Here is a 22,896-nt window from a genome sequence, read left to right as displayed (position 1 = left end):
AGAGGACGGACAAGGCTAAGTGTTCTGGCAACAAAGCGCAGTCTTTGTTTCGCGTGCCCCACAATATTATCTATGTGGTCTTTCCAGTTTAAGTTGCTTGTAATTATAATTCCTAGGTACTTAGTCGAATTGACAGCCCTTAGATTTGTGTGATTATTGGATTTCTTTTAGTACCCATGTGGATGACCTCGCACTTTTCTTTGTTTAGTGCCAATTGCCACTTTTGCACCATACAGAAATTCTCTCTAGATCATTTTGTAATTGGAATTGATCGTCTGATGATTTTACTAGACGGTAAACTATAGCGTCATATGCAAACAATCTAAGGGGGCTGCTCAGATTATCACCCAGATCATTTATGTACATCAGTAAGAGCAGAGGGTCTATGACACTACCTTGCGGAACGCCAGATATCACTTCTGTGCTACTCGATGATTTACCGTCTATCACTACGAACTGTGACCTCTCTGAGAGGAAATCACGAATCCAGTCACACAACTGAGACAATACTCCATATGCACGCAATTTGATTAATAGTCGCTTGTGAGGAACGGTATCAAAAGGCTTCTGGAAATGTTGGAATATGGAATCGATCTGAGATCCCTTGTCGACAGCACTCATTACTTCATGGGAATAAAGAGCTAGCTGTGTTGCACAAGAACGATATTTTCTGAATCCGTGTTGGTTATGTATCAATAAGTCATTTTCTTCAAGATGATTCATAATGTTCGAGTACAGTATATGCTCCAGAATCCTACTGCAAATTAAGGTCAGTGATATCGGTCTATAATTCAATGGGTTACTCCTATTTCCTTTCTTGAATATTGGTGTGACCTGTGCCACTGGGTAATGTTGTGGGAAAGGAATCAAAGACTGCGTTTTATTGACAGAACACTTAGAAGATACAACAGGTCTACTACAGAGACTGCATACACTACACTCGTCCGTCCTCTTCTGAAGTACTGCTGCGAGGTATGGGATCCATACTAGACAGGACTGACGGAGGACATCGAAAAAGTTGAAAGAAGAGTAGCTCATTTTGCGATATAGTGAAATACGGGAGAGAGTTTCACCATCGTGATACGCGATTTGGCGTGTTTCAATGCCGTGAGATTTTTTCACGATATTTCAATCATTAACTTTCTCCCCCGAATGCGAAAATACTTCGTTGACGCTAGCCTACAGAGGGAGTAATGATCGTTGTAATAAAATAAGAGAAATATGAGATCTCAAGAAAAGATTTAAGTGTTCTTTTTCCCAGCGCGTGCTCGGGAATGAAATGGTAGAGCACTGGTTCCGCAAGAGCTCAGATATGGTCCACGAAAGATTTAAAATTTCAAACTTTTATTGATCTTAAATTATTAACCCCTCGCCACGCAGACGGTGCAGCGCAGTGCACTAGGAGGGCACTGGTGAGTGCGGGTGGCCGCGATGAAGGCAAGTGATCCGTCTCACAGGATAGCACAAGCCGGTCAGTCAATCGTACTGTGTGTCCACAACTTGACAATTCTACTAGTGCTGCCGGAAGTGGAGAAAATCGGCACTAGTTGGAAGATATTAGTTTTTATCGCAGCGTTGTCATCGTTTGGCTGTCCTTAGATGCGAAATATTATTGTACCGAAGTGTTATTGTACACATTGTTGAAGGTAATCGTGCCAACACTGGGAAGCAGCCAACTCTGCCTTCCTCTCACCAATCAACTCCCCTCGGCAATAAATGCTACAGCGACGTGGCATACCTCCTGTCGTCCCTGACAATCACTGAGTGAACGTCAACTTATCGTAGGCAAGTGATATGCTTTCTTTTGTCTTGACCAGTGGTTTAATTGTTTCTGTTTGGCTGTTTAGCTGTTTGGAAGCATTTGATCATTAATCTTCAATAATTTTTGTCAATTTATAACTTGTGAAAAAGCGGTAAGTGCACATTTTGCTTTGCTAAAATATTTTAATCAAAACAAGGAGTTCCGAAAGGGGATATAGGCGTGAGTATACCTATGTATGCGTGTATCACAAAATGTTCACAACAGCCAGGAACATTTCATCGACTGTCTAATTAAAATATCACATTACATAGTGACATGCAATAAAAAATAAAGATATTTAGAAAATGACATCTAAGAGAAAATACGACAGTAGTCACGTTAAATTCGGTTTTATTTCGATAGAAAATAATGGAGAAACAAAACCACAGTGCATTATATGTGCAACCGTTCTTGCGAGTCATTCATTGAAGTCAGTGAAATTATAACACCACTTAACAATGGTCCACCCTAATTTCTCGGACGAACCATCAGAATTCTTTTAAGGGAAAATAGAGGATCTGAAAAAAATGGAACATGGGCCCAGTAAGTCGAAGTAGAGTGTGATTGTGAAGTTATCGGACACGTTTAACAGGGATAGGAGAAGTAAAGTTAATTGTGGGGTGTTATTACCGCTTCTCACGCCCGGGTTCCCGGGTTCGATTCCCGGCGGGGTCAGGGATTTTCTCTGCCTCGTGATGCCTGGGTGTTGTGTGCTGTCCTTAGGTTAGTTAGGCTTAAGTAGTTCTAAGTTCTAGGGGACTGATGACCATAGATGTTAAGTCCCATAGTGCTCAGAGCCATTTGAACCATTTGTTATTACCGGCCACCAGGTTCCACCGTGACAGTCCTAGAATCATTCAAAGGGAGTCTACATTCTGTATCGCAGAAGTACCCGGATCATTCTATATTAGTCAGAGGCGACTTCAACCTACCTAGTATAGACTGGGATGTCTATGGATTCATTACAGGTGGTACAGACAAGCCGTCGTGTGAATTACTTTTGAACACATTATCCGAAAACTGTCTTGAGGAGCTAAATCGACAGCCAACGCGTAATGGAAATATTTTAGATCTGGTAGCCACGATCAGACCAGACCTTATCGACGGTGTCAGTGTTGAGACAGGGATTAGTGATCATGATGTTGTCATTACGACTACGGTTACGAAAGTTAAAAAGTTGGTCAAGAAAGCTAGGAGAGTATTCTTACTAGAAAGAGCAGATAAGCAGTTGTTAGCATCCCACTTAGTAAATGAATCGACTTCATTTACTTCCGTTACGATGGACGTGGAAGAACTATGGGCAAATTTTAAACACATTGTAAATCACGCACTGGACAAGTATGTGCCGAAAAAGTGGGTTACGGACGAAAAGACCTACCGTGGTTTAACAGCGCAATTCGGAGAATGCTCAGGAAGCAAAGGCAGTTGCACTCGCGGTACAAGAAAGATTGGGAGAATGAAGACAGGCAAAAATTAGTAGAGATTCGTGTTGCTGTAAAAAGAGCGATGCATTCAACCACTACCATCGTCATACCTTAGCAAAAGATCTTGCTGAAAGCCCAAGAAAATTCTGGTCTTACGTAAAATCGGTAAACGGGTCGAAGGATTCCATTCAGTCACTCACTGATCAGTCTGGCCCGGCAACGGAAGACAGCAAAATGAAAGCTGAAATTTTAAATTTAGCATTTGAGAAATCTTTCACGAAGGAGGATCTTACAAACATACCGCCGTTTGAGTCTCGTACAGATTCCCGTATGGAGGACATAGTGATAGACATCCCTGGGGTTGTGAAGCAGCTGAATGGGTTGAAAATAAATAAATCGCCAGGTCCTGATGGGATTCCAGTTCGGTTTTACAGAGAGTACTCTACTGCATTGGCTCCTTACTTGGCTTGCATTTATCGCGAATCTCTTGCCCAACGTAAAGTCCCGAGCGACTGGAAAAAAGCGCAGGTGACGCCTGTATATAAGAAGGGTAGAAGGACGGATCCTCAAAATTACAGACCAATATCCTTAACATCGTTTTGTTGCAGGATTCTCGAACATATTCTCAGTTCGAATATAATGAATTTCCTTGAGACAGAGAAGTTACTGTCCATGCATCAGCACGGCTTTAGAAAGCATCGCTCCTGCGAAACGCAACTCGCCCTTTTTCAGTGATATATTGCGAACCATGGATGAAGGGTATCAGGCGGATGCCATATTCCTTGACTTCCGGAAAGCGTTTGACTCGGTGCCCCACTGCAGACTCCTAACTAAGGTACGAGCATATTGGATTGGTTCCCAAGTATGTGAGTGGCTCGAAGACTTCTTAAGTAATAGCACCCAGTACGTTGTCCTCGATGGTGAGTGTTCATCGGAGGTGAGGGTATCATCTCGAGTGCCCCAGGGAAGTGTGGTAGGTCCGCTGTTGTTTTCTATCTACATAAATGGTCTTTTGTATATGGTGGATAGCAATGTGCGGCTGTTTGCTGATGATGCTGTGGTGTACGGGAAGGTGTCGTCGTTGAGTGACTGTAGGAGGATACAAGATGACTTGGACAGGATTTGTGATTGGTGTAAAGAATGGCAGCTAACTCTAAATATAGATAAATGTAAATTAATGCAGATGAATAGGAAAAAGAATCCTGTAATGTTTGAATACTCCATTAGTAGTGTAGCGCTTGACACAGTCACGTCGATTAAATATTTGGGCGTAACACTGCAGAGCGATATGAAGTGGGACAAGCATGTAATGGCAGTTGCTGGGAAGGCGGATAGTCGTCTTCGGTTCATTGGTAGAATTTTGAGAAGATGTGCTTCATCTGTAAAGGAGACCGCTTATAAAACACTAATACGACCTATTCTTGAGTACTGCTCGAGCGTTTGGGATCCCTATCAGGTCGGATTGAGGGAGGACATAGAAGCAGTTCAGAAGTGGGCTGCTAGATTTGTTACTGGTAGGTTTGATCATCACGCGAGTGTTACGGAAATGCTTCAGGAACTCGAGTGGGAGTCTCTAGAGAAAAGGAGGCGTTCTTTTCGTGAATCGCTACTGAGGAAATTTGAGGCTGACTGCAGTACAATTTTACTGCCGCCAACTTACATTTCGCGGAAAGACCACAAAGATAAGATAAGAGAGATTAGGGCTCGTACAGAGGCATATAGGCAGTCATTTTTCCCTCGTTCTGTTTGGGAGTGGAACAGGGAGAGAAGATGCTAGTTGTGGTACGAGGTACCCTCCGCCACGCACCGTATGGTGGATTGCGGAGTATGTATGTAGTTGTAGATTTAGCACAAGACTTACATCATCGTAGCGTCGTTTGAGATATTGAGACTGATAGCGCAATAAAAAATCCTCGCACAACATGAGAAACACTCGTGAAATCTTGTTTGCTCAAAGCTCTCGAAGGAGAAGGAAAAAAAAAATGCAAGAAATACCTCTATTGAATATCACGGGAAGAGGAGCAACTTTTACGCTTTGCAATGTGATGAATCGACTGACATTTCTAATTGTTGTCTATTACTCATAGATGTTCGCCTTTTAGACGACTACAACGTAATCAAAGAAGAATTGTTGATGTCGGGAGAACTGAAAACAACATCAAAACGTATGGACGTCATGAAAATAATAATGTATTATTTTCAGCAACGTAGTATTATGAGGGAAAGGCTAGTCGGCTTCTGTACGTATGGCGCTCCAGCTATGTTAGGATCACGCTCCATTTGTAACTATTATCACAATTGTATTACTGACAATAATCGCAAAAATTATGTAACATGCAACTTTAGTGAATCGTCATTACCTTGCACAATAAATATAGTCCATTGAGTGGTAGTTATATAAAACGATGATGTCTACCTATCTTTTTGATGGCTTTAGTGGCGCATGAGCTAAAATTCATTTATCAAAACTTTTTAATATGGAGGTCCGGCTTTTTCGTTGTAAATGACGGAAAACCAGTTGTTTACTGTTGCTCATTTATTTCACTATTTTTCTTGAATGCAAACATATTTCAAGTCATACTTTTTATCACAGAGTAATTCTTTGATTTACATAGCTCTCCAAACTAGATTCATATCTTTATTGATAACAACAGACAGTGTATATACACCATAACTTCACAGAACTGGTTCAAAACAAGACTTGACCAAGCGAAGGCACAACCCCAACAACTTTTCAACACAGACTGCTTCACAGGGCACCAACTTACGACCAAAAACTACAATTCACGATAGATGATTTTCAACGAAATTGTATTGATCTATGCTGTGAGATTAATTTTGTACATTACAAAAGAAGAGTTTTGTACATTATTGCAAAATATCATCTGTATTAAGATTAATAATTATTTTTATCCGACACTGCTTAAGCTGAATGTTAAAATAGCTAGATGACTAGCTTGCTGGAGTCCATATATTTTTGTATAAAAAGCATACCGATAGTTTTCGTAACTATCCAACAGGATGAAGAAATTGATATAATGGATAAATATAATAAAAAATCCAGCTCCCCTTAAAAAACCGAGAATCGCTTAAGTATAGACCAAATGTGGTATCTGATGTTTCATTAACAGTGAGACTGGCAACGGTAGAATCAATCTGGAAAAGAGAGTAGCACCCTTGAGTTGGTACACGTTCTAGTGACATAAAACAGTAGAATCCTTCGACATTAACAACACATTGTATTACATTTCGCCAGGTGTTAGCTTCCAAGACCCTTCCTACATGTCTTAATAATACAGTGCAATTGGCCATAAATGTGGTAAATGTTTTCAAAAGCAGCATATTAAATACTCGATTTTTTAAAAAAACTATACACTGAAATGAACTCCGGCCATGATACCCTTCTCTTTCACACAGAAGTTCGTTGGCTGTCTAAAGGTGATGTGCTGGGAAAATCATACGAACTAAGAGGAGAGGCTGAGAAAATAATGAAAGGCTTACAAGAGCATTGTTCTGATCTGATATCTCAGATGCATTTGACTTACCTGTAAGGAAATCATCAAGCCAGCCGTAAAACTCGGATGGATATTCACAGGCAGCGTATTTTACATCTACATCTACATTTATACTCCGCAAGCCACCCAACGGTGTGTGGCGGAGGGCACTTTACGTGCCACTGTCATTACCTCCCTTTCCTGTTCCAGTCGCGTATGGTTCGCGGGAAGAACGACTGTCTGAAAGCCTCTGTGCGCGCTCTAATCTCTCTAATTTTACATTCGTGATCTCCTCGGGATGTATAAGTAGGGGGAAGCAATATATTCGATACCTCATCTAGAAACGCACCCTCTCGAAACCTGGCGAGCAAGCTACACCGCGATGCAGAGCGCCTCTCTTGCAGAGTCTGCCACTTGAGTTTGTTAAACATCTCCGTAACGCTATCACGGTTACCAAATAACCCTGTGACGAAACGCGCCGCTCTTCTTTGGATCTTCTCTATCTCCTCCGTCAAACCGATCTGGTACGGATCCCACACTGATGAGCAATACTCAAGTATAGGTCGAACGAGTGTTTTGTAAGCCACCTCCTTTGTTGATGGACTACATTTTCTAAGGACTCTCCCAATGAATCTCAACCTGGTACCCGCCTTACCAACAATTAATTTAATATGATCGTTCCACTTCAAATCGTTCCGCACGCATACTCCCAGATATTTTACAGAAGTAACTGCTACCAGTGTTTGTTCCGCTATCATATAATCATACAATAAAGGATCCTTCTTTCTATGTATTCGCAATACATTACATTTGTCTATGTTAAGGGTCAGTTGCCACTCCCTGCACCAAGTGCCTATCCGCTGCAGATCTTCCTGCATTTCGCTACAATTTTCTAATGCTGCAACTTCTCTGTATACTACAGCATCATCCGCGAAAAGCCGCATGGGACTTCCGACACTATCTACTAGGTCATTTATATATATTGTGAAAAGCAATGGTCCCATAACACTCCCCTGTGGCACGCCAGAGGTTACTTTAACGTCTGTAGACGTCTCTCCATTGATAACAACATGCTGTGTTCTGTTTGCTAAAAACTCTTCAATCCAGCCACACAGCTGGTCTGATATTCCGTAGGCTCTTACTTTGTTTATCAGGCGACAGTGCGGAACTGTATCGAACGCCTTCCGGAAGTCAAGAAAAATAGCATCTACCTGGGAGCCTGTATCTAATATTTTCTGGGTCTCATGAACAAATAAAGCGAGTTGGGTCTCACACAATCGCTGTTTCCGCAATCCATGTTGATTCCTACATAGTAGATTCTGGGTTTCCAAAAACGACATGATACTCGAGCAAAAAACATGTTCTAAAATTCTACAACAGATCGACGTCAGAGATCTAGGTCTATAGTTTTGCGCATTTTCTTTCTCAGACATGGATCTCGTTGTTATTCGAAAGTGTTTTCAAGTTCTAGGAATACTGATTTGCACGGTTACCTCTACCCATAACATTTAAGATATCTTGGGTTCCGAACTTTAGCTGGGTTTTGCACAAGCGGTTGGTTTTCGGATGCCATCCTGGTTTCTATAAAGTTGATCGTGTTCCACGTAAGCTCCTATGATTGAGCTCAGGATACATTCTAAAATTATACTACCAATGCATGTGGGTGATATGGGATGGTAGTTCTGTGGATCACTTAAGCAGACTTATGGTGAGTGTGATCTGCGTTCTATTCTAATCTCATGGAAAGTTTCTCTGGTCAAGTAATCTCGTTTACTTATGGTCGAAGGTAGAGGTAGTCCACTCGCGAATTCTGAATGGAACTCGTCGGACTCTGAGGCCTTGCCGAGTTTTAAAGCTTTCCAACACTAATAGTATTTACTGCTACGCCATTCATGTTTGCAGTAGTACGACAATTTCACAGCGCTAGCTTTCTACGATTTTCTTTTGCGAAGGAACATTTGAAGATGGATATCAATAAAATGAAGGCGGAATTCTATTTCCGTCACTGCGTCGTCAACATCTATCAGGACAGGAATTTGTAAGCGATTTAGAGCCTTCACATATTACGGGAAACATCCTGTGATAAAACGCTACTAAAACAGTTACTGAAGGAATCCCACATTGTTCCTCTGGTAGCTGGGCGCGTTTCAGATATCTTCTCCCTATTGCAAATCAAGTGCTGATTCTCAAGAAACTTCATGGTGTTGTTAGTATACCAAGAGAAGTCTCTACCATCGTAAATTATTCTCAGGGACACATATTTGTCTAGAGCTTGAGGCAGTGTTCGCTTGAACGCGGACTATAATCCCTCTACATGCTCGCTGCCAGAATTACATTATTTCTGGTTATTTTATTTTCCTCCTTCCCCATTTTGCTGGACATATAGACTTAGGTAGCTGATTGCACCTTTGCGACCATTATTGGTGGAATTGCATAATCACTTATCGCAGTCATGACGTGAACATCTCTCAAGAGATAGCATTTTATTGTCACCAAGTCTAATGTTCTTCCATCGTAGGTAAGCACCTGTGAGATCCGTTACTGGCAATTTTCAGAACAGTCTTGGCCGATAATTTCACAAAAACTTTTGTCTCGTTGGCCACTAGTGAATTTGTTTTCTTGCCAATCTGTTGTCCACTTAGTATAGTGGGAAAATACGTGGTACTAAACTATGGTTTTCTCTTAATTTCTTTCATACTTCTTTAGGTAGATAACTTTATCCTACTCTTGATGGAAATTTTTCTCCAACCTTTTCTCATGGAATCTTCGTTTCTACCTCAACTGATTTAGGATTCTAACACGCCGCTATGGATACACCACCACCCATCCATCTTTTCTGCAAATCTATCAATTTCTGGTGCTGCCCAATTCTCGATACTCAGTTATACGGGGCCCTCACAAGTGTTCAGCTATACTTCAAACTCCAATCCTTGTTTATATTGCTACCGCATTTGACCTTTAGTATCTTAATTTATTTGTCTGTTGGGAGCATATCTGCGCTTTTAGTTGCTGCTGGGGTGGTCTCTTTGAAGTGATGAATAACTCCCAGGGGCATACACACTGAATTCACATGACTCTTCTTCAAATTCCATAAGGGTACCGTTACTTGTCGCATATTGGAATAATTACCAACGATTGGTAGATCCCTTCACTTCTGAACATGTTTTTATCGGTCACAGGATTCCGAAGGCTTTGCAAAAAGAGAAGTGGGTTCTACTGATTTAGGTTAACTATCAGTTTCAGAGAACACTTCTTGAACCCTTTCCTGAATATTGTTCGTATAAGACTGTTATTAAGTCTAACTGGATAAGGAAGAAATACAGCAAGTATTTTAAAAATTGAATGGGTATTTGTTGGTATCATTAGTAGTGGTAGGTGAGCAATAGGGTCCGTCTCCGTAGCTGAGTGGTCAGCGTGTCTGATTGCTCTGGGAGGACCTTGGCTTAGTATCCTGTACTGTCAACAGATTTACTTATTGGGAGGGGTTCTCTAAGCCTCTTGGGGCCAACTGAGCTGCTGCTATAGTGAGAAGTAGCGGTTACAAAGCCTGAGAAGCTGACCAGAGCCTGCAGAGCTTTCTGCTGACGACAACCTCTCCATTTCGCATCCGAATGACGCCATTGGCAGACGGCGGTCGGTCGGCTCCGCATGGAAAGTTAGAGTCGGAGCGAGGAGCTGGTCGTGGTAGCAGAACAATAGTGTTTTTGTATCACCTTTGACTTTTATTGTCTTCGAGCTTTGACCTCAAGTATAAACTTTTTCAATTCCTATACTCCTAAGCATGATTTTCCCACATCTATGAGAGACTTCGTTCTATCCCCCACACCTCAGCTATGAGCTACCATACCACCAAATCTGACTCTTCCAGAACAGAAATTAAAAAAATTGCAAATTATTTAAAATTATGAGGCTACAAATGCCAAAGTCACAGCTTCTCATTTGGAATTGATTTATTTCTCCCAGACCACACTCATCACACTCTACCCTGATGAGGAAATTAGAAATATAGCCAATTGCATCATGATTAAATGACGATGTGATGGGGCTGCAGTTGCGTTGATGACATAACTCGCCCTCTCTCACAACGCTATTTTGGAAGTTTGAGTTGATGCAATCGTAATTTCTGATAGGTTCCCGTATAAAATATGTTCCAGGTGCCGCAATGAGCATTACTGGATCATACAAACGCTGATGTTTTCAACGACTTATACGGACCATAAACAAAAATTCAGTTCTTGATGTAAGAATATTAGACAGTAATCGATTGTAGATTAAATCACTACTAAACATCACACACATTAAAAATGCTGTAATAGGTGTAGCTTGTATGTTCTAGTGACAGTTGCTCTGCTAAGAGTCATAGAGATACTCACTGTAAAGTATTTTAGATGTTTCTCAAGAGCACGCTTTAACTGCGTTATTATGAAGGCACATGGGATGATAAAATACGGATTTTCAAAAGATATCTACGTATAGGACGGCTGGAAAGTACACACATTCGTTTATAAACAGTTCGTATTGGAAATTCACTACGTGCAATCCCTGATGACTCGTTCAGAAATCAGATACTGTAGGTTACATGCACATCCTGTAGGTTACATGCACATCCTGTGATGCACTCAAATCTGTAGTTGTTAGTACGCGTTCCGACATCAAATAAAAGCTGATATCCAATCTTGAAATGCAATATGTCTGTAAATATAGACATACGAAAATTTAACGTCATTGGGATGTAATTTGGTCACGTCGTATTAGAGCATTTTAGCTTAATGAACGAAACAAAGTATTACAGTCAACGAGTGCATACTACTCAGATTGTTGGATGAAAATAAGAAAAGAAATGAAGCTGAGTAATTACACTCCAACTGCAAATCACTTCTCAGTAAGCAATATAAACGAGCGTTGCCTAATTCTCATTAACACAGATATCATGCTCTAGCCTAAATAGGTAAAATAATGCACACAAAACTGCCTGCAGGAGAGTCAGCTTTTGTCTCCGAGGAACCTGTTCATGAATATTGTGTTACTAATCACAGTCCCACGAACCCGACAAGGTATGTGCCGCTTCTACTGGTTACAGAGATTTTTGATTTGGGGATCGGCATGTCAGATTCGGCGACAGTGGAACCGTACTGACCCAAGTGGCAGTCTCACCATTTCGAGAAAACTAGGAAAACGCGTTTGTGTTTGTTTTGAGGAAACGGGTCAGTTTTTATGGTTTAATCTTTAATAAAATGTTGACTTACATGTTAGAACAAATTTACTAAAAGTTATTGAAATCTTTTTACTGGAAGGTACAAAAAGTTTGGCTTATGCATTAAACAAATCACTTGGATCACTTTAGTACAAACAAATAATGAAATTATAGTTGCACAAGAAACAATGAAGATCTAAGGAGGTGATCAAACTTGATCGTCTCGAAATCCGGAGGGTAGCATGTTTTCGTCGTCCTGGGCTTCATCGCCCCTTCCTCTTCTGGGTACACGCAGAGTTGATCGGTAGAACGGCTGATGAAGTGGTGGAAGAAATTTAAGACTTTTTTATGTCTTGCATCTTTTTGTACGCCATTGGCTTTGCTGCCCCAGCCTGTGCAGGTATGTAATTTCGGAGGCTTATACGAAATGCCTGCAAATCTGTTTCATTAGGTCTGGCGTCAAACGCTTTATACTTTTCTGTACAGCCGAAACCAAAGAGAATATATACACTGTCGAAACTGAGAAACTTACGAACATGAGACAACTGACTTTGACATAAGCAAAAACTTGTTTTGTTACCAGTCGAAAAATTACTCTGTAGTTAATTCTATGAAATATGTATACGAACATTTTCAGGAAACATAAACACCAATTTTGACTTTAATATAACTAGTTACACGAATTCTAAACCATAAGCCACAATCATAATAATATTTTGCCCTTGGAACACTTCAACTTTTGCACTACATTAGGGCCATAACTTGGAACTATAACGATCCAACTGTGGTTTTTCATTTGGATTAGTATGGCACGATGTATTTTTCAAAGTAAGATAAAAAAAGTTCAAATGTGTGTGAAATATTATGGGACTTGACTGCTAAGGTAATCAGTCCCTAAGCTTACACACTACTTAACCTAAATTATCCTAACGACAAACACACACACACCATGCCCAAGGGAGGGCTCGAACCTCCGCCGGGACCAGCCGCACAGTCCATGACTGCAGCGCCTGAGACCGCTCGGCTAATCCCGCGCGGCCAAAGTAAGATCAATTCGAAAGTGGCAGATTGTGACGTTCTTACAGAGGACAATGGTTTTTGCACTTGCATGAGTGTGGCATGAAAATTTATACTTGCTCCCATGCATCCATGTGAAAAGCTGTAATAAAAAAATGTCACTTAGATCACTATGGTTCTACTGTTCCCATATAGACTATGGATTCAAAAGTTCGGTCTAATGAATTTCTCAGACACTTAACGCGTTTACACTCCACCAACATTTTAAGCTTATGAAAAAATCAAAATACCTTATGGCTCAGTTTTCATATTAAACTATAGGTGGCCCTATAACTGGGGTGGGGGTGGGGATAGTGGTTGGTTGTATGTTTCAAAAGACAGAAGAAGGCAAAAAAATACAATATCATTAGGTCCGTCGCTAGGAAAATAACTTTCAGACCGATGACAGCTTTACTCTGGTGTCAGAAATTAATGATACGATACTCAATATCCATAATTATATCAACACATAATGTCTCATAATGCAACATTAGATGCCTATGTTGTAATTTTCACAAATAATTCTCTATAAATAAAAATAATTGTCAGATATTCGAACCAGATTCACTGTACCAAGCGTAAATCGACAGCTGTCATAGCTTTTAGTCTGCGACCACTGCAAAATGTTCGTACTGCAGCATTTGATGCGCAGTGCAGAAAACATTTTGTTCATGTCTCACACCACAGCTAATGCAATGCTCACAGGCGCATGGAATGTGTAGCAGAGGCTGCAGCACTGTCATGAATGAGGTCAAGTACGAATCCTAATGGCAGCTTCCCGTAAATACGTAACGTGCCCGACGACCCTGGCGGCCGCTACATGATCGCGTGACCACTGCTTCCACTTTTATCTCTTTAGCAGTATAATATGGCACAGTAGTTTGCTCTGTAAAAACTGCAACAGAAATTAGGCTCAAGGCAAACTCCAGAGCTCTCGAATCCAGCGCGATTAGCTGATGATGGAGAGAGTCTAACGTGGCCTTGAGAAAACCTGTTGTGAAGCTACGAGATTACCTCCATACAATGAATAAGATTACCTCCATATATTGAAAAAGTAAGAGATTTTAAATGCACTAGTAAATTTTTTGCATGGGCTAGTGACGCAAGTTACGATACTGGGCTCAGTGGGGTACTACAGACTCCGACCACAGTCTATTTCTTACACCAGGCGAGACGTCACAGTTGCTTAGCGACTGGACTCGCATTTGGGAGAATCGTGACTTAAATCTCTATTCAATAATTCCTCTTTTCTTCTTCGTTACTGTTTTTGCTCGATACTAATGATCTACTGTTTTGTAAATCAAGAGGCAGACCTAGTCCTCCTTATGAGTAATACGAAACTTTTTGTCAAGACACGTAGGCCTAAAGCAGCACCAACAACAAAACAAATAAAAAAAATAAAAAAATGATGTTACTGTGAAAGTTATTAAATCGTTTTGCGCAAATGAGTTAACTCCAAACTTTGATACAACACTATTCATATAACTGTAGTGTACATCGCAGTCTATTAAATGCTTTGCCAACAAGGAATAATAAACTCTTGAGCGTACATACTGATGAAAGCTTAAATTAGAAAAGAAACCTTATAGCACATACGCTAAAACGATTAGTTTCAGATACTTCTGCTGTGAGAATAATTGCCAACTTCGAAGATTAATGATTCTGTAATACACCGATGTGACAAAAGTCGTATACAGATGGCGGTAGCATCACGTACGCAAGGTATAAAAGAGTAGTGCATTGGTGCAGCTGTCATTTATACTCAACCGATTCACGTGAAAAGATTTCAGCTCTGATTATGGCCGCTCGAAAGGAATTTACAGAATTTGAATAGGGAATGATGGTTGGAGCTAGACGCATGTGGCATTCCATTTCCGAAATTGTTGTTGTTGTGGTCTTCAGTCCTGAGACTGGTTTGATGCAGCTCTCCATGCTACTCTATCCTGTGCAAGCTTCTTCATCTCCCAGTACCTACTGCAACCTACATCCTTCTGAATCTGCTTAGTGTATTCATCTCTTGGTCTCCCTCTACGATTTTTACCCTCCACGCTGCCCTCCAATGCTAAATTTGTGATCCCTTGATGCCTCAAAACATGCCCTACCAACCGATCCCTTCTTCTAGTCAAGTTGTGCCACAAACTTCTCTTCTCCCCAATCCTATTCAATACCTCCTCATTAGTTACGTGATCTACCCACCTTATCTTCAGCATTCTTCTGTAGCACCACATTTCGAAAGCTTCTATTCTCTTCTTGTCCAAACTAGTAATCGTCCATGTTTCACTTCCATACATGGCTACACTCCATACAAATACTTTCAGAAACGACTTCCTGACACTTAAATCTATACTGGATGTTAACAAATTTCTCTTCTTCAGAAACGATTTCCTTGCCATTGCCAGTCTACATTTTATATCCTCTCTACTTCGACCATCATCATTTATTTTACTCCCTAAATAGCTAAACTCCTTTACTACTTTAAGTGTCTCATTTCCTAATCTAATTCCCTCAGCATCACCCGATTGAATTTGACTACATTCCATTATCCTCGTTTTGCTTTTGTTGATGTTCATCTTATATCCTCCTTTCACGACACTGTCCATTCCGTTCAACTGCTCTTCCAAGTCCTTTGCTTTCTCTGACAGAATTACAATGTCGTCGGCGAACCTCAAAGTTTTTACTTCTTCTCCATGAATTGTAATACCTACTCCGAATTTTTCTTTTGTTTCCTTTACTGCTTGCTCAATATACAGATTGAATAACATCGGGAGAGGCTACAACCCTGTCTCACTCCTTTCCCAACCACTGCTTCCCTTTCATGCCCCTCGACTCTTATAACTGCCATCGTTAGGTAATTCAATATTCCGAGATCCGCAGTGCGAAGAGAGTTCCCAGGCTACCAAATTTCAGGCATTACCTGTCACCATGGACAACACTGTAGCCGACGGCCTTCACTTAACGATCGACAGCAGCGGCGTTTGTGTAGAGTTGTCAGTGGTAACAGACAAGCAACACTGTGTAAAATAACCGCCCAAACCAATGCGGGACGTACGACGAACGTATTCGTTGAGACAGTGCGAGCTGGCCGAAGTGGCCGTGCGGTTAAAGGCGCTGCAGTCTGGAACCGCAAGACCGCTACGGTCGCAGGTTCGAATCCTGCCTCGGGCATGGATGTTTGTGATGTCCTTAGGTTAGTTAGGTTTAACTAGTTCTAAGTTCTAGGGGACTAATGACCTCAGCAGTTGAGTCCCATAGTGCTCAGAGCCATTTTGAGACAGTGCGGCGAAATATGGCATTAATGGGCTATGGCAGCAACTACGTGCGGGAGTGCCTTTGCCAACAGCATGACAGCGCCTGCAGCGCCTCTCCTGGGCTCGTGACCGTATCGGTTGGACCCTAGACGACTAAAAAGTCGTGGCCAGGTCAGATGAGTCTCGATTCCAGGAGATGATGGTAAGGTTCGACTGTGGCGTATACCTCACGAAGCTATGGATCCAAGTTGTCAACAAGTTACTGTGCAAGCTGTTGGTGGCCTCATAGCGTTGAGGGCTGTGTTTACATGGAATGAACTAGACCTTCTGCTCCAACTGAACCGGTCAGTGACCGTTGGTTATGTTTGGCTAACTTGGAGACCATCTGTAACCATTTATGGACTTCATGTTGCCAAACACCGATGTCATATAGCCGGGCCACAATTGTTCCGGATTGGTTTGAAGAATACTCTGATCATTTCGAGCGAATGAATTGACCACCCAATCACCCGATATGAATCCCATCAAGCATTTATGGGACAGAATCGAGGGGTCAGTTTGTGCACAACATCCTGCACCGGCAACACTTCTGGAATTATGGAATAATTCCGTATATATTCGGTGAAACGAGAATTATGTCACACACACTATGAAAAAGTTGATGGGAAAGAAGGTTTTCCACCGTTCTCATTTGTAGTAGAATTCTTTATGAAAAAATTTATACATTTGAACCATCTGAACATTGTGCAGACGATGTACTGCGGACACATGCAGCCAAGCAACGAATTTGCGTTGAAGAGTTTAATAAAGAATGTACGATCAATCAGATATCGAACAGGAGCTAGAATGATTCACTTCAAGGACATAATTATAAACATTCAGATATGAATACACTGGTTCAAAATACGCGAGTTACTGACTACTTCATACCATCATCTTCTTTGAGTTTTAACCCATACAAAGAGTCTGCTCTTCGTATCATTATTCACCACTTGTTTTTTGTCCCAACCCTTATAAGTATTCCGAGCAACTAGAACATAATAACATTACATAAGTCTTAAGAATCAGTTATTGGTTGACATTCATTGGTGATACCCTATGAGGAAAAAGAGGTTAATAAAACTGTGAAACATTATTGTATCCGTTAGTTCTGACCCAGACGTTTAACAGAAACCACAGACTTTTACCTTGTGTTAGGAAACTGTCCATTAACATAGCAAGCATCTGTAACGTTAGCCGCGCGGAATTAGCCGAGCGGTCCAAGGCACTCCAGTCATGGACTGTGCGGCTGGTCCCAGCGGAGGTTCGAGTCCTCCCGCGGGCATGGGTGTGTGTGTTTGTCCTTAGGATAATTTAGTTAAGTAGTGTGTAAGCTTAGGGACTGATGACTTTAGCAGTTAAGTCCCATAAGATTTCACACACATTTGAACATTTTTTTAGAAATGTTAGGAAAAATTGCAAATCTTTCCAACAACACTGACACCTGATAAAAATCTATTTTATTATGAAGACAAAAAAATATCCACGAACATAAATGGCATGTAAAAGATGTTTGTACGACACGTAGTTGACATTATAGATAAAAACCAGGATACCACTCTGTGCTACACTACAGGTGAATCAAAGCAGTTATCTGCAGACAACTGACTCCACATTGGCACACTATTACCTAGATACCAGGCACCAGTTTATCATACGTGGAAAAAATTTGGAAATCGAGATAGAGATATGCACGGTTAAAAATTATAGAAGTTATCAAACAACAAAATCCTTCCCGCGGACTGATACGAAACTACGTCGCCCAGTTTTCTCGTAGCTGGACTCATTTAACATGGACTATTGACAAAAATGTAATTTTGCGCTCAAAAATTACTAACAGCTTTGGTGGTCTTCTGACAATATTTTCCCTATATTGTAACACTATCAACATGTGTAATGCAGATGTTAATCTTAAACGTGCTGAATGGGCACACTCCAAACGCCAGCAACGCGGGCACGGCGAATAGGTTACAGAAACACCCGGCCTGCAGGCTACGCTTCTTAGGTGAAGCAACACGTAAATATTTCCGGCGGACAAAATCAGCACCGTACTGTTTTCGTGTACAAGTCAAGCACTAGTGGCTCGGTGAACTTGGCACCACATGCTTCTGCCTTATCATGTGTCAGCAAGTAGATCGAATCATATACATCCACCGAAGTTGTATAAAGCCAACGGCCTTGCTGCAGTGGTAACACCGGTTTCCTTCAGATCACCGAAGTTAAGCGCTGTCGGGCTGGGCTAGCACTCGGATGGGAAACCATCCGGTCTGCCGAGCGCTGTTGGCAAGCGGGGTGCACTCAGCCCTTGTGAGGCAAACTGAGGAAATACTTGCCTGAGAAGCAGCGGCTCCGGTCTCGTAAACTGACATACGGCCGGGAGAGCGGTGTACTGACCACATGCCCCCCCCCCCCCCCGTATCCGCTGAGGATGACACGGCGGCCGGTCGGTACCGTTAGGCCTCCCAAGGCCTGTTCGGACGGAGTTTAGTTTAGTTTAGATCTGTATACAGGCAGCCATCAACCAATGAGCGAGTAGATACAACCACCTCACAAACCTCGAAATTACGCCTTTGCAGCCCTCCCCCCCCCTCCCCCCTCCCTCACGACATTGGCCTCCGGTGAATTCTGGACATCAGGACTTGATATCCGATGGTTGTTATTGACTTCTGTCACTGCCTTAAAGGACTGCTATCTAAGATTGGGCCATTCTGTTTTTAGGCTGCGTAAAGAACTGTGTTAATGTGTAATGTGTGGTCGAAATCTGATGTGCCTACTTAATACATTTTGTAAAGCTTTAATTACAATGACAAATAGAGCACACAATTAAATTATTGTGCTTCAAATAAAAAGATAAAACAAATCGCTTATGTTCTTTCTGAGTACATTCAGAACTTGTTATCAATTATTATTGCAAAAAGTATAAGACGATGCACAAGAAAGAAGGAAGTCATTAGGCTGAAGGAGGCCCTGCTCTTACCGTTGACCGTTCCGCTCTGTGAACGTCTTTTCTACAAGGGAAAAGGCGAAGTAGGCAGAACCGAAGGGACAATGTTGAGATAGTGGAAACGTTGACCGTGTTGCATTCCGTTTTGATAACATCTTTCACGTGGAAAAAAGTTTACCTCAGGCAGTCTGAAAAGGGCAGATATAGCCACACAGCACTGAAAGTGAAAGTTCTTGTTTCTTGGTGCGCTCGTTAAACCTTTACTCTTTGAGCTAACACGAGCACAAAATATTGTTGTAAGACGCTTATTAATACTTCTGCATTAAACTGCGTCTCTGCTAATTATTAGCTATGAGTACAAGACTTATAGGGCTCAGTAATGGATTACAATTCCAATTCCAAAGAAAGCAGGGCTGACAGGTGTGAAAATTACCGAACTATCAGTTTAATAAGTCGCAGTTGCAAAATAATAATACGAATTATTTACAGACGAATGGAAAAACTGGCAGAAGCTGACCTCGGGGAAGATCAGTTTGTATTCCGTAGAAATGAAGGAACGAGCGAGGCAATATTGACCCTACGAATTATCTTAGAAGATAGGTTAAGGAGAGACAAAGCTACATTTATAGCATTTGTAGACTTATAGAAAGATTTTGACAATGTTGACTGAAATACTCTCTTTCAAATTCTGAAGGTGGCAGTGGTAAAATACAGGAAGCGAAAGGCTATTTACAGTTTGTACAGGTACCACAGGGCAGTTACAAGAGTCGAGAGGCACGAAAGGGAAGCAATGGTTGCGACGGGAGTGAGATAGGATTGTAGCCTATCCTCTATGTTGTTCCATCTGTACACTGAACACGCAGTAAAGTAATCCAAAGAATTTGGAGTAGGAAATAAATTGAGGGAAAAGAAACAAAAACGTCGAGGTTTGCTGATGACATTGTAATTCTGTCAGAGACAGCAAAGGACTTGGAACAACAGTTGAACGTAATGGACAGTGTCTTGAAAGGAGGATATGAGATGAACATCAACAAAAGCAAAACGACGATAATGGAATGTAGTCGAATTAAATCAGGTGATGCTGAGGAAATTAGATTAGGAAATGAGACACTTAAAGCAGTAATGAGACACTTAAGGTAGTAGATGAGTTTTGCTATTTGGGCAGCAGGGTAACTGAAGATGGTCGAAGTACAGAGGATATAAAATGTAGACTGGCGTTGGCAAGGGAATCGTTTCTGAAGAAGAAAACTTTGTTAACATCGAGTATAGATTTAAGTGTCAGGAAGTCTTCTCTGAAAGTATTTTTATGCAGTGTAGCCATGTATGCACGTGGAACATGGACGATAAACAGTTTAGATAAGAAGAGAATAGAAGCTTTTGAAATGTGATGCTACAGAAGAATGCTGAAGATTAGATAGGTAGATCACGCGGCTAATTAGGAGGTACTGAATAGAACTGGGGAGAAGAGGAATTTATGGCAGAACTTGACTAGAAGAATGGAGCGATTGGTAGGACAGGGACTGACGCGTCAAGGGATCAACAATTTAGTACTGGAGGAAATCGTGGAGGGTAAAAATCGTAGAGTGAGACCAATAGATGAATACACTAAGCAGATTTAGAAGGGTGTAGGTTGCAGTAGTTACTCGGAGATGAAGAGGCTTGCCCAAGATAGAGTAGCGTGGAGAGCTGCATCAAACCAGTCCTTTGACTGAAGAACACAACAACAAATAGACTTGCAATGGTAACACAACTTTGCTTCAAGTACGCTGAATATGGGCAGCACTGGCGACGTCATTATCCTTTCGTTTTATCCAGATAAATGAAGAATTTACAGACGTGTTTTACACCACATCCTGAACTGCACTGCACATAACAAGGTAAGCTTTTGTGAAGGAGAGGCAGACTTAATTTCACTCGTTCTGTGATCAAATGAGTTTTTTTTCAATATATTTTCATTTATAACTATAGAGTGTTACTGTTTGATTTCAAAATTCATTTCTTTTCCTTAAATCTTACGTTCAAATGTTACGATGATGATCGTGACAATAGCTACAGTAGTAGTTGTGTGTTATGCATTTTTGATGGGTCGCGTTGCTACATTGTTTGAGTAAAAATAATTTTCTTAAGCTCTTAAGAGTATATTACCTTCCTTCAAATGATAAGCATTAACTTTAAACAGTTTTTTTGAAAAGACTTGGGGTACTGATAAGAATTAAATCAATATCTTGTCAGTTTCATTCCGCTTGTCAGAAGAAAGTTTTAACATCATTAAAAGCTAGCCTGAGTAACTGTTCCAATTTGAATGAACAAATTTATCTTTCAAAACTCGTTCCTTCAGAGCCTGAGGAGCTTATATAGCAAACAGAAGCTTTAAATTTAAAGAAAAATTTCTCAAGGTGAATTTAGTCACAGTTCCTGTTCAAGTGGTGGCTGCAGTCACCATGTTTAGTGGAAAACAGAAATGACGGTGAGCAGGGATTTGTTTCGAATACTTGGTTACTAAGTACAACGACCCAATAAATTGCCTACTAAACACTTCAGAAGTGCTTCGATAACAAAATTAAATTTTAATTCGGGAAACACGCCGTCAAGAATAATCAATGGTTCTGAGCACTATGGGACTTAACATCTGAGATCATCAGTCCCCTGTAGCTTAGAACTACTTAAACCTAACTAATCTAAGGACATCACACACATCCATGCCCGAGGCAGGATTCGAACCTGCGACAGTAGCGGTCTCGCGGTTCCAGACTGAAGCGCCTAGAACCGCTCGGCCACTCCGGCCGGCCAAGAATAATCAAAGAGTGTGTTACGGTTCAATATAGCGTTAAAAGAGCAAATATTGTAGTATGGGTTCGCGATTACGGTTTTAGGAGGTATGTAAGACAGATAAAGTCTTACCAAGGTCAGTCTGCTTCACAGACGCTACCAGACAATCAGAAAAAATAACGTGAGGAGAACAATATACTTGAGATATTTGAGTATAGGAAACGGGGTGAAAAGTTCGTTGTAACGTATGCTATTAAACACCCTGCGGTGATTGAAATCTGTCGTGGACGTATTCACTTCAAGTGTTAGTGTATTTGTCACTACCTATATGAGACAATAATGCAGTGTCAAGAAGATAATTTATTTGATCTTGATAATTTTATGCAATTGCGGACGTTACTTGCAAATCATTAGTTTTATGTTAACTAAAATAAAGAGTTTATGGTTTTATGTATACTTGGAAATCTTGTCTGGTCTTATGAACCCGCGTAAGGTCAAATGGTTCAAATGGCTCTGAGCACTATGGGACTTAACAGCTATGGTCATCAGTCTCCTAGAACTTAGAACTACTTAAACGTAACTAACCTAAGGACATCACACAATACCCAGTCATCACAAGGCAGAGAAAATCCCTGACCCCGCCGGGAATCGAGCCCGGGAACCCCGGCGCCCGCGTAAGGTCATCACGGTCAACAGTGACGAGGGTTTAAATACAAAAGACTGAATTTCTGGCAGTTCCTATCGTAGTCAGCGCTACTCGGACAGTTTCCCAAACGTGTTCGTGCCAAAACATGCAGCAAGCCCAGTAATTGCTGCTGGAGAAGGTAGCATCAACATGACACAGGAGGACACCGATCGTCTCTCACGGATCGACTTCATGTTCAAACGGCTCCGGCCAGTGCCACCGCCATTCCCTGCATTTGGTTC

General features: G+C 41.3%; 1 protein-coding gene and 1 pseudogene across 1 annotated transcript in view; one reads left to right on the top strand and one right to left on the bottom strand.

The window, feature by feature from the left end:
- Window positions 1-22,896, bottom strand: part of LOC124721875 — a 524,898-nt gene that overhangs the window by 362,494 nt on the left and 139,508 nt on the right. The window lies entirely within an intron of this gene.
- On the top strand, window positions 18,425-18,542 carry LOC124723975 (annotated as a pseudogene).

This window comes from Schistocerca piceifrons, chromosome X (genome assembly GCF_021461385.2).
Source record: "Schistocerca piceifrons isolate TAMUIC-IGC-003096 chromosome X, iqSchPice1.1, whole genome shotgun sequence".
Taxonomy (NCBI): Eukaryota; Metazoa; Arthropoda; class Insecta; order Orthoptera; family Acrididae; genus Schistocerca; species Schistocerca piceifrons.
The sequence above is the reverse complement of the archived record's forward strand: the minus strand, read 5'-3'. Positions and strand labels throughout refer to the sequence as shown.